Raw genomic sequence first — 12,913 nt, 5'->3', positions numbered from 1 at the left:
TTTTTTTTTTTTTTAAACTCTCCTTATCATATCTTTGTATCAAGGTTATACTGGTCTCATTGAATGATTTGGGCAATATCCTCCCCCTCTAGTTTTCCATTATCTGGAAGACTTTATATTAGATTGAAGATATAATATCATCACAAGTATATTAGAGCTTGCATGTTAAATAACTTGGGCCTGGAATTTTTCTTTATTTCAGCATTGATCAATTTTTATAATGATTTGAGGGCTGTTCAGACTTTCTACCTCTTGATTAAAAGTTTGTAGTTCTATTTTTTATAAATTTCTCATAATTTCCTAAGTTCATACATTTATTGGCAAGCCTCTCTTCTATTCCCTCATTTCTCTTTTTCTAGGACTCTACTCAGAGCGGTACTTTGGATTGAACATTTTCATTCAATCCTACATGTATATATCTCCATTTTCATATTTCTATTCCCCTGGCTCTCTGCTCTTGTTTTGTGGGTAATATTTCAGATATACCTTTACTGTTACCTCTTTGGCTATGTTTTTTCTGCTATTTAACCTCTTTAATTAATGTTTGCTTCATTTCAGCCATTATATTTTCAATATCTAGAAGTTCCATTTGGTTGCTTTTCTAGAATTCCCTGCTTATTTATGAAAGTCTCTTGTGGCTTGGTCTATCAGAGAATTCAGTTTTTATGTTTTCTACATTGGCTATTCTACATTTTGCATCTGACAATTTAATTATCTTAAGGTTTTTATGGGCTAAATCTTTTTTTTCTCTCTCTTTTTTTTGCTGCCTTATTCATGATATCTTGTCTCCTTATTTGCTTGATAGTATTTAGAAACTTATGATTGACTTCGGTCTGGGAATAGTGTGGCCTTACATTGGGAATGCTTTTCTTCAGCTTTTGTTTCTGTTAAGGGTCTCTGGCGTATCATAGATCGAGTTGGACCTTTTAGGGTATCCTAGCTTAAGATAGGCATTTCAGCTTCAGCTTCCTTACTTCGTTGTCGGCCAAAAGTTTAATGTATAATTGCAGTAGTATGAAGGGCACCTGCTCGTATTAAAGCCACCTGTTTGAGGAGCAATCGCATTTCTCTCACTTGCTTACCTCTCACAGCACGCACTTTCAACTACTACTCAAGTCCTTTTGAGGGAGGGAGAACAGCTTTCCCCTGCTTCCTGGAGCCGAGCATGCTCTGGAAAATATGTTATTCATCATTTAGTTATGTTTTTGTAGGAGACCTTCTCAGAGAATTCAGTCTCCAGCATTGCCAGATGTAGTTACTCTTGCATGATGTTTGCACTAGTGTGGAATTCCTTCAGCTATTTGAAGATGTTATACCAGTATTTTCTAGCATTTATTTATTTTTGCTAAAAAGTTTACTGCCAAGGCAATTACTATTCTTTGGTAAGTAAATGGTTTTACTTTGTGGTAACTTTTCAAATTTGTATTTTACCATGTCATTTCTAAGGTGAACTTTAAAAACTCCAGCCTTGGAATTGGATATTCTTTTGATTTTACGTCTCCTCTCTGCATTTTGAAAAAAAATAAAAATCAGTCATTATCTCTCCTGTCATTACTTCTCTTCCGGGAAAAGAAGTGGTGGAGAAAGTCCTATTGGGTCTATCTTGTAAATTTTCAACTATTTCCCGGGTCTGTAAACTGTCTTCTTTCTTCTCTTTCTTCCTTCATCCCTCTCTTTCTTCCTTCATCCCTCTCTTTCTCCCTTCCTTTCCTTCTTCTTTTTTTCTTTCTTCCTTTCCTTTTATTCTTTCTAAATATTTTAACCTCTGCCTTCTGTTTGTACTGAATACTTTTTTTTTCTAAAAATATGCCACTTTTTATTGTAAACTGACAATTTATAATTGTGTAAATTTATGGGTTACAAAGTTATGTCATAATCTATGGATACAATGTCGAATAATTAATTAAATCGAGTTAGTTAACATACCCATCACTTTAAATACTTAACATTTTCATGTTAAGAACATTTGAAGTTTACTCTTACAGCAATTTTGAAATGTGTGACACTTTTTTATTAACCATATTCACCACACTGTGCAACAGAACTCAGAAAAAAGTATAAGACATATTCTTCCTAGGATTTTGTACACTTCGATCATTATTTAATTTTTTTTTTTTTTTTTTTTTTTTTTTTTTTGAGAAAGAGTTTCGCTCCTGTTGCCCAGGCTGGAGTGCAGTGTTGTGATCTTGGCTCACTGCAAACTCTGCCTCCCAGGTTCAAGTGATTCTCCTGCCTCAGCCTCCCAAGTAGCTGGGATTACAGGCACATACCACCATGCCTGGCTAATTTTTGTATTTTTAGTAGAGATGGGGTTTCATCATATTGGTCAGGCTGGTCTCGAGCTCCTGACCACAGGTGATCCGCCTGCCTTGGCCTCCCAAAGTGCTGGGATTACAGATGTGAGCCACTGAGCCCGGCCTAAAATTTTTAAGTGAGACAAAGTATCAATTTCAAAACAGCATAAGAAAGTGAGCATATTTAACCATACTCAGCTCATAATAGAGCAAATGGGTAAATGGAAGCTACATATCACACTAGGGAATGTTTAATGAACTGGAAACAACAGAAAGTTGGTCGAAGAAAGGCAGAGAAACTTTGTCTTATAAGAGTTAGAACCTAGGGGCTCCATAGTCACCTGACATCTATTCAGAGTTTTATCTAGGTTAGAAATGTACATGTTAGGAACTCCAGGATTCTTTTGGATTCTTTTTTAAGGTCCTTGTCAACCAAGGACACAATGTAGCACTTGTGAGTTACTCTCTGTGCTAAGTTGTCATCTGCATAGGTTTTTTTGTGTGTCCCCGGTAATCATTCAAATATTAGATCCTTAACAATCCTTAGAGCTGCCTGATACTTCTGCCCTAATCCCCCAATTTCAGCCATTACACAGTTATACAAGAGATAGACGTGTATACAGACAGTCCAACATTGACTACACTAAGTCCAGTTTGATTTTAATGGAAAAGTTGATAAAGCTGGTATCAAACAGGATGTGGTAAGGTGGACCCAGCGTGTATTGTATTGGAAAAATAACCAGGAAGGGTGTTGAGGAACTTTTCTTTTCTTTAGCATGCCGGGATACTATTTTTCTTTCTTTTTAGGTTTCAGTCTATCCTATTCTTTAAGCCTCTGATCTCTGAGACTGAGCATTCACTTCATGGTCACATACTTCCTGTTTAATTTTGCTTCTCCATGTTCATGCCACACTCTTGTGTCTCCTATTATTATCTTTAAACTGAATTATTCCTTTATTCAACAGTACTATATATGGCTTATTAAATTTTAATTTCAATGATCATATTCTTAATTTCCAAAAATGTTGATTGGTTTATTTTTATATCTACCTGTTCACATTTTGTAATATCTATTTTTGGTTTGGTTTGGTTGGCTGATTTGCCTATTTGTAATGTTAGTTATCTTCATGTATTTTGAAGTTTAATTTTGCATCCTTTTCAATGACACATTGTGGTTTTTCCTCTCTCTGTTCTTAACTTTATTGGCTAATACTTTTGTATTATCTACTGGATCCCCTTGCATAAAGAGATCTGTTCTTCTTTGATATAATTACCTCTGGAAATATCTCATTACACATCATTTAACTTCCTTTCATAGGTTATCTAAGTGTTGCAATATGATATAGACATAACGACAATATGATTGTCACACAGAAGTTCGTTCCCATCACATTTCCAATAGCAGAGGGACTGAGAAAGCTTCTAGATTTTATTTTCTCTCTAAAAACAAAATATCACTTTAAATATGAAAGAAGAATTAGATCAACACCATACAATTCTTATTCAACCTTACTCCACACAAGAGGCATAAAATACTCGGTACACAGGTTTTCACTTATTCATCTTGTGACGATGGCAGATTTCTACTAAACTTTGTAGTATCTGAGCCAAGATACAGCTGCAGAATTTTCCGCAAGGAGCTCTTACCAAGTGAGAAGGGATGATATTGCAGAAAATCTATCTGTGATTTTAGCTCTGAACTCATCACTTTCACCTTTTTCTAATATGCCAAATTTACTTATTTTATTTTTTGAGACAGAACCCAAGCGGGAGTACACTGGCACAATCTCGGCTTACTGCAACCTCTGCCTCCCAAGCTCAAGCAATCCTGCTGCCTGAGTCTCCCATGTAGCTGAGCCTATAGGATGCGCCACCATGCCTGGCTAACTTTGTATTTTTAGTAGCGATGGGGTTTCACCATGTTGGCCAGGCTTGCCTCAAACTTCTGACCTCAGGTAACCTGAACTCCTTGGCCTCCCAAACTGCTGGGGTTACAGGCGTGAGCCACTGTGCCCGGCCCATGCTGCATTTACTTATTGCTAATATGCACCAGTAAATAAATGTATCCATAGATCCAGGGAAGTGTTAATGTCTCATATGACTTAATTTTAGATGTGTCCTTTTTCTTAAACAGACTAGAATATAGAATAAGTAATTTTACAGAATAAATTATATTTGAGCGGCAATAATTATTAACTGGGAGAAAAGGATACGGACAAGAAATGGGTTGGCAGAATAACAGTTTAGCATAAAAGCACTTGAGAGAACATTTCAAATTGTATTCTCTAGGTTGTGAATATGTGTGTAGGGAGTGGGTTTGATGAGAAAACAACTTCATGATAAAATAAAATCTAGATTTAATGAAGCAAATAATACTTTTTTTTTTTTTCTGAAAAGAATTCTGAAGGGAAGGAAATGGTAAGTGTTATTTCCCAAAGGTCATTCCCCATGGAACTCTTTTCTTTCTTAGGAATTTTATCAGCTTCTCTATAGAAGTAGGACTGATAAGCCTCACTATATTGTACTAGCCAGTATCCTTTCTGACTGCAGACAATCACTTTATTAGTTTCTGCCTGTGCCATACCACTTGTTAAGTATTTTGAAAAATCACCTTGTATAGGATGAATTTTAGAAAATTCCATTTGAGAGTTGATGTCATTGATGAGTCACAGGTGAAATAGGATTGAGAATATTTATCATATTTGTTTATTTTTCATGGTTTCAGATTATTTTATGCAAAATAAATTTCAACTGGTATATTAATTACTATGTGACATGTAAAGTACCAATGTAGGCATTATGATGCCAAAACACATTTATTAAAAACACAAGTAATTCATGTCCAGTGGAAAAATATTGAAAAGCACAGATAAGCAAAAATTTAAAAAAATAAAATTAAGAGCTCAGTTTTGGAGCTTTCCCCCTATTCTTCCTGCCAAGTACAGCTAAATCCCCTGAACATTATGGATAAGACACAGAAGGCGGCTCTGAAAGGCAGAAAGAGGGAAATGACACACTGGAGAGTTTCTTGGGTTTCCTTTTGCCTCATATATCCCAGACTTAGAGCTGAAGAAGCCAGCAAGCTGAAACAGCCAGGGCAGAGATGTAACCAATGAAGATTCAAAACGATAACTTACTCTTTTTAACTACGCAAAACACTGCAATTTCACAAATTGTTTTTGAAAAGATTCCTTCTCTTTTAAAAGTCATCAGTAAATCCTCTATTGCTTAAGTCAACTCATATAGAGTATTAGTTTCCTACTACTGTTGCAAATTACCACAAAATATGTGGCCTAAAACAACACAAATATGTCTTAACATCCTGGAGGTCAGAGGTCTGAAATGAATTGGCAAAGCCACATTTCTTCTCTCTAGGGGAGAATCCATTTCTTGGTCTTTTCCAGCTTCTAGAAGTCATCTGAGTTTTTTGGCTCATCTCTTTTTCTCTCCCAGTCTCTTTCATACACCACCCCTCTGTTTTTATTACCATATCCCTTCTCTGACTCTAACTCTCCTGCTTCTGTCTCATAAGGATACTTGTGATGACATTGGGATTGCCCAGGTAATAATCTAGTGAAATCTCCCATTTTAGGGTCCTTCACTTAATCATCTCTGCAAAGTCCCTTTTGTCATATCATGTATCATATTCACAGTTCCTGGGGTTTAGAATGTGAATCTCATTTGAGAGCCATTACTTTACCTATCAAATATGGCATCTGCTTTCCTTGGATTCTATAATACTATATTGTTACATTTTATGTTTCTTAAATATCTGGCTATTTCTTCTCAAATTGCCTTTCAGGTTTTACTCTCTGCTCTTTCCTTAATTATCAGGGCTTCTCGGGTTTTATTCTTAGTAATTGGGATCAATCCCAAATTAAATACTAGAAATTTCCATTGTATTTCTTATCCTGTGCAATCAAGATAATTCCTAAGTGGGTTATAAAAATCTCTACCATATTTCTGACTCTGCTATTGAATTTTTACACAAATAATCCATAGACATCTCACATATAACATGTCTCAGACTGAAATCATGTTTGCACCTTCAAAGGTGCACCATTTTACCCATTCATTTAATGTCATTTCCATGCACCCTTTGCCAAGTCAAAGTCATCTTTATTTCCTCCATCTCCTTTCCTTCCCCAAATCATTATGGATCTGAAAAGCACATTAAATTTAATTTATTTATAAATCTTTCTCCATATGCACCAACACTCCTCAATCTAGGTCAGATTTTTCTTTTCTCTATATTTTGGCAACAGACTTCTAAATGGTCTTAAATCCAGGATGACTCCCTTCAAACTCATTCTCCATATTGAAACTGGACTAGCAGTGAAACGAGCAGCTATAGCCCTCTTTGTAAACCACAAATCTAATCATGCCACATTCCTATCTAAAATCATCCAGTGACCCTTAATTGATGTTAGGATAAACACAAAACCATTTTTTACAAAATGGTATGAAAGTTCCATGTCTTATCCTGTTTTCTGCTGTTAAAACAGAAGTAACACAGACTAGACAATTTATATATTTAAAAAAAGAGATTGATTTAGCTCATAGTTCTAGAAGTTGGCAAACTGAAGATTGAGGGGCTGCATCTGGTAAAGGTCTTCTTGCTGTGTCATAACGTGGTAGAAGGTATCACTTGGCAAGAAAACATGTATGTGAGACAGAAAATGGGGGTCAAACTTACCCTTTTACGGGGAGACTACTCTCCAGACAATAGCATAATTCATTCATGAAGGCAGACTCCTTATGCCTTAATCACTTCTTTAAAAATCCTACTTTTTAATACTGTCACAATGGCAATTAAATTTCTACATGAGTTTTGGAGGGGACATTCAAACCACAGTACTCTTGTGCATTGAGGTCACTGGTTTCCTCTCTAGCTTCACTACTCATTGTATTCTTTCACTTCCTTAGTTGCTCTAATCATTCTCTCATTCTCTCGTTCTCCCTTTTCTCCTCCTGACTCTCCCATACACTGTTCATGCTACTCTTTTTGTCTAGAAGCTATTTTTCTCACCTTCTCATCTGGCTAACTGCTATTCTCTTTTCCGATTTCCAACTCCTCCAGGAAGCCTTTTCTGGCTGTGAATTCAGGTCAAATGTACTTTCCTAATGGCTCCTTTAACACTCCACTTGTCTCAAATTACCTGTTGCCCCTTTTTATGCCCATGATTAGCACTAGACTGTAAACACCATGAGAACAGGCATAGCATTTATGTAATAGGTATTCATTAATTGTTTGATGAAAGAAGAAAGAAGAAATTGTTTTATGAAATACAAATTGGATGTGAAGGATTGTAAATGTTATTTTTTTTGCAAAATAGAAATACCTTTCAGGAGAAGTAGCTCATGTTTTCTTAACAAGAGAGGAAGGGAGAAAGAGAGCCATGATAGTTTTTAATATCTATCAAGTATATGCTCAAATTAATACTTTAACTCTTAAGAGTAGATAAACTTTAGTTTTAATTCAAACATGTTACTGTGTTAACTATTTAATGTCTTTATCATGAACCTTTACTGTAATAAAAATAAATAAACACACAAAATCTCACACTGTTTTTAGAGTTGACAAACATCATTTTGAATTGCTGTTATTGTACCTACATGTAAACTAGAAATGAAACACTTGCTGAACTTAATATTGATCGAGTTCCATAAGATTAGAGCCATTAAAGCAAAGCCATTGGTGCTTTAATGACAACAATTAGAAAAAGTTTAGGCTCAGATTTTGCATCTTCATTTCAGTAGTGTCCTTCTGTAAGTCTTGAACATGTCTTAAATTGGACTTTTAAGAATTATAAGCTAAATGCAAGAGTTCTACTTGTTTGAAAGTAGTTTGTATGTTAAAACTGCTAAACTCTAAACATCTATGTGCTTTGGTGCCCCCATTTTCTTCGATTTGGAGTTTAGGATGAGAGACGTTAAGCTCCAAATTCAGAATAAGAATCTATAAGAAATATGCGTCGATGCAGAAGCTGTTCAAAAATGGTAATTATTCCTGAAACTCTGTAACACACAAAAAAAAGTTTTGCAGATTATTTATTCAATTGCCTTCTCTAATCAGAAAGTTTTTTATTTAATTTTCCTAACTGTTACAGAGTAAGATTTTTTCCTTGAGCCAAGAAAGAAATGCGGAAGTCCTGACAAACAAGAGAAGAGACTGCCTTAGGGAAAGGGACTACAGTGAACACTCAGAACTTCTTCCTGTGCTAAGACAATCTTTAAAAGTAAACATAAGAAGACAAAAGGTGGTGTGACTCACTGGCTTTTGACTATATAGTGGAACATTAAATCTTAAATTATTTGGTCATTTGAAAAATGCTTATATATGCTAAATGAGTAATCTTAATAATACTACCCTGCTTTTGATAAAGATTATCCAACCTTAAAATTGTTTTAATAAGCTCACAAGCCAGAGTTGTTCAAATTTAGGCAACTGAAGGATAAAACACAGTAATTATAAGTAAAAGTAAGAAGGAGCTATAGAGAGAAATCCAGAATACCAAGGGATCTTTAAAATGAAAGAAATAATAAAGCCCAGCTTAGTAGTATAGGAAAGGCATTCATTTTTAATCAAAACCTGTATTACCAATTTAGGAAAGTAACTTTTATTCCTAAAGAATCGGTTTATTCTTCTGTAAAAGAAGCTTCTGTCTGGGGAGTCAGTGATTATGACAATTTCCTATTTTAGTGAGTATTGTATTTTTCTGACATGTTCTGAGTAAAAATATCAAGGGGACTAAAAATATCAAGCATAAACCCCATGAGCAATGGGGTTTCTCTGTAAACATTTGCTACATTCCAGTGGTGATAATCAAAGACATCAGTTCTCACGTATTTGTTTCTAATAGTTGTGAGAAAGAAATGAAATTAGTGATAGCCTGTATTAGCAAATGTGTATAATCCCAACTTTTATCGACAGCCCAACTTCAATACCTGGGTATGTGATTATTTTGCATGTAAGCAGGTGTTAGAATGGAAAAAAAAATAAGAACTACTGATGTACAGAGATAGGAAGTAGAAAAATAAATGCTTAGAGATGTCTAGATATTAAATAATCAAGTATAAAAACATCAAATCCTATCCCATTTGATGATATTTTAGTTAAATATCAAAGTTTTTTCATAGCTTGAAATGCTCAGGTCAAATCTCTTTAAAATGCCATGGATGACAGCTTTACAAAACTGTGTGAACCCATCATCCTCATGAAATGTTAAACACTGGTGGTTCTAAAGAAAGTAAATGCAGATCTCTTGAATTTAATAGAAAATTTTTGTAGATTTTTTTAAAACTGAATATATCACCATATTGAGGCCAAATATTCTTAAAGTGAAAGGAAATGGCTATGTCAATTTATCTCCGAAAAGAAAATTATTTGGTAAATTAAGATAGATGTAAAAAATGGGTGAATAAAGAGTTAGATACTTAATTGTGATAAAAAAAGAAATATTGGGAAGAAGGATTGAGGATTCAAAGGAGAGCAGATAGCTGTGGATATTAACAGCTTCTCAAATTATGTAGTATTGTTGACAAAACATGAGTGATCATGCGACCACATGTTTGGTAGCCATGAAACCAATACATTTTTTAAAACTAAGAATATAAAAAAAGAAAGTTTTCATATTTTTATCATTCTAATTAAGCCACTCTAGCTCGATATATCTCTGTGATTTTCCAATTTTCCTCTTTTTGTAATTGTGTGGAATGCCTTTGATTTTGAACTATGAAACCCATTCGAAGATTTTAACATGCTTTTTCTCTTGTCCTTCTCTTCAAGAATAGTCTTAGAGATGTTTTCAAAACACATAAATCAAAGACCTTAGATAAATCTATCTCACACCTTCTCTTTGATCCTACTTTCTATGTCCTTGAATGCTTTTGCTCCTTTCATAAAGTGAACAGAGTTTCAATTTTGCATTGCAGATTTTCCAATCCGACTGTCAAAGATATAAAACTAATTCTTTCCATCACTGAAAGTGACATTACCCTTTTCTTTCCCTTTTTCATTAGTAAACAAACATCCCTGAATCATTAAGTTTTGTTGCCTGTTAATATTAATTTGGGATATAGCCTTACTTATGAAAATGGTGAAAATTCTAAACTATTTAAGAAATAAAGAATAAAGATGCCGCCCTTGAAGGGCATTGAGGTTTTCAGCATCATAACAATTTCAAACTTCTTAATATACCATAGTTAATTAAGTCATCAACTAGACATATCAGGTTTATTGCTATTTTGGATTAAAATAAATTAAAGCAGAACAGAAAAACAACTTAATTGGCCTTAGATAAGTTGTTATATTGTTACTACAATAGTTCTCTTGGAATTTAGTAATCATAATTATGCAAATCTTAATTAGGTAATTATTGTTGTGCAGTTTTTCTTGACTTAAGGAGGAAAATCCATTGGCACAATCAACCGTATCATGCTGTGTCAGAAACTTTAAATCAGAAAATTTTTTAGAATAAGTTGTGGAGTGCTTTATTATTTACTGAGTATAATTCCCTAAGCAACTAAGGAGAAAAAGTTTGAAAATACTCCTTGATTCAATATATATTCTCTTTTGTAGCTGCCCGTATGCTGCTCTGATTTGTCAGAATAAAACTGATGGAGGGGACAAGTCATCATGCATGGGTGATTTTCCATCAAAGTAGACACTATGTAAAAGAGGCTCATGGATTCTTGGTTCCACCAAGAATAAATTTTGAACAGAGTTTGGAATACTTTTATGTTTCTTAGCCCATAAGAGATTGAGTTCAGCCATTTAATTTCTACTTTTGATTTACAACAGCCGTGGAAAGAGGAGAAACTGTGTTTCTAGTGTAACACATTACATGCATTTGAGGAAATTTATATACACTGCATTCTGCAAAATGAAAGAATCTTCATTTTGAGAAAAATAAATAGAGTTAAATACAATAAAAAGTTTTAACCAAAATACTAACAAAAACAATGAGAGGTATTTCAGGAGATAATTTGAATAATCCAGAAAGGCAGCTGAGCATGGCTAAAGATAGAATAGAATGGCTTGTGGTATCCTGCCAGTACAGATGGAAGTAGATCTCTGAGTCAGTACAGCTTTCATTAAGAAGGAGTCAGAGGAAGAACAGTCTGCTCTGAGGTTGAACTTCGCAAAGCTGGGAATGTTCCTGCTTTGAAGGAGATCTTAGTTTAAACATTCATTTTTATTTTATTTTTTATAGAGTTAATGAACAAGTTTACAGTCTTCCTTTAACCAATGAGTTAAAGAAATCTTTGCATAAGTTCATTCAAACTAAAGGTTCCACCAAGATATCCATGTAAATGCACCTTCCAGAGCCAATTTAACTGTGTAGGCATAGAAGCAAACATCCCCTCTTGGCTTCTGCAGCAAATTCCAAGTGGCAGTGGAAATTACCTTCACTGACTCTTTTGTTTCTTTTTCCCCCTGGATTTTGTGCTTGTGTTTTTGTTTCTGGTTTTGGTTTTTATATGATTCAGAAGTTATTTCCTAATGTGCCAGAAATGTTTGTGAATTTGGTTTTATAGCCTATTTGATCATCCTTTTTTAGGTGGAGACCTATTCTGTTGGGTTAGAGATGACAGAAAATCTTATTTGTTGGTTGGTTGGTTTGTTCAAGAATACACTGACCTTCTACAAGAAAGGACATCTGGAAATGTGAGTTTTTTGTTCTCTGTTTATTTTAAACCATGACTAAGGGTATAGAACTAAAGCTGCCAGCTACTTGTCTGTCTGGCTGTAATTATCTTATAAGTCTAAAATCTTAATATCTTATGAGTCTAAGATATTAAAATTAATGTCTTATAAAATTAATATCCTATAATTAAGTATAATTTAGTTAATTTTAATATCTTAGACTTATTAACTCGTTATTAATAATCTCTTAATACTTGTATAATATCTCAGACAATTGAAAATTGATCACCATGCATGGTTTTAATAAAAATATACATACATATTTAAATACATATATACATGCATGTATATATCTTAAATATATACACATATATGTACACACCCTTGTGTTTCATAAGCTTGCAGAAGCTTGGGACAGCTCTGAATGGCAACACAGTCCTGAGATGTGTGATTTCCTGGGACTTTCACTGGACCTGCATTTCAGCTGTACTCTCCCTACTGCCCTATGCTTCTTTGACCCTATAAGTGAAGCCAGCTTGGCCAGGCACAGTGGCTCATGCCTGTAATCCCAGCACTTTGAGAAGCTGAGGCAGGCAGATCAAGAAGTCAGGAAATCGAGACCACCCTGGTCAACATTGTGAAACACTGTCTCTACTAAAATACAAAAAAATTAGCCAGGTGTGGTGGTGTGCACCTGTAGTCCCAGCTACTCAGGAGGCCAAGGCAGGGAGATCACTTGAACCCGGGAGGAGGAAATTGCAGTGAGCCAAGATTGTGCCACTGCACTCCAGCCTGGCAACAGAGAGAGACTCCACCTCAAAAACAAAACAAAAAACAAAACAAAAAGTGAAGCCAACTCAATTGTCTCAAATAATGATGTTTACAATGTTTTTAAATAAACACAGAAATTGTCCCTCCCAGTCTTAAAACTTCAAAAACTTACATTTGTATTATCTGAGTTCCTTTCTTA

At 34.6% G+C, this 12,913-nt stretch overlaps 1 pseudogene; it reads right to left on the bottom strand.

Annotated features, from left to right (window-relative positions):
* Nucleotides 1-2,609: 2,609 nt before the first annotated feature.
* The window catches only part of LOC105550604, a 59,208-nt pseudogene continuing 48,904 nt past the window's right edge, over nt 2,610-12,913 (bottom strand).

This window comes from Mandrillus leucophaeus, unplaced genomic scaffold (genome assembly GCF_000951045.1).
Source record: "Mandrillus leucophaeus isolate KB7577 unplaced genomic scaffold, Mleu.le_1.0 Scaffold113, whole genome shotgun sequence".
NCBI classification, from domain to species: Eukaryota; Metazoa; Chordata; class Mammalia; order Primates; family Cercopithecidae; genus Mandrillus; species Mandrillus leucophaeus.
The sequence above is the reverse complement of the archived record's forward strand: the minus strand, read 5'-3'. Positions and strand labels throughout refer to the sequence as shown.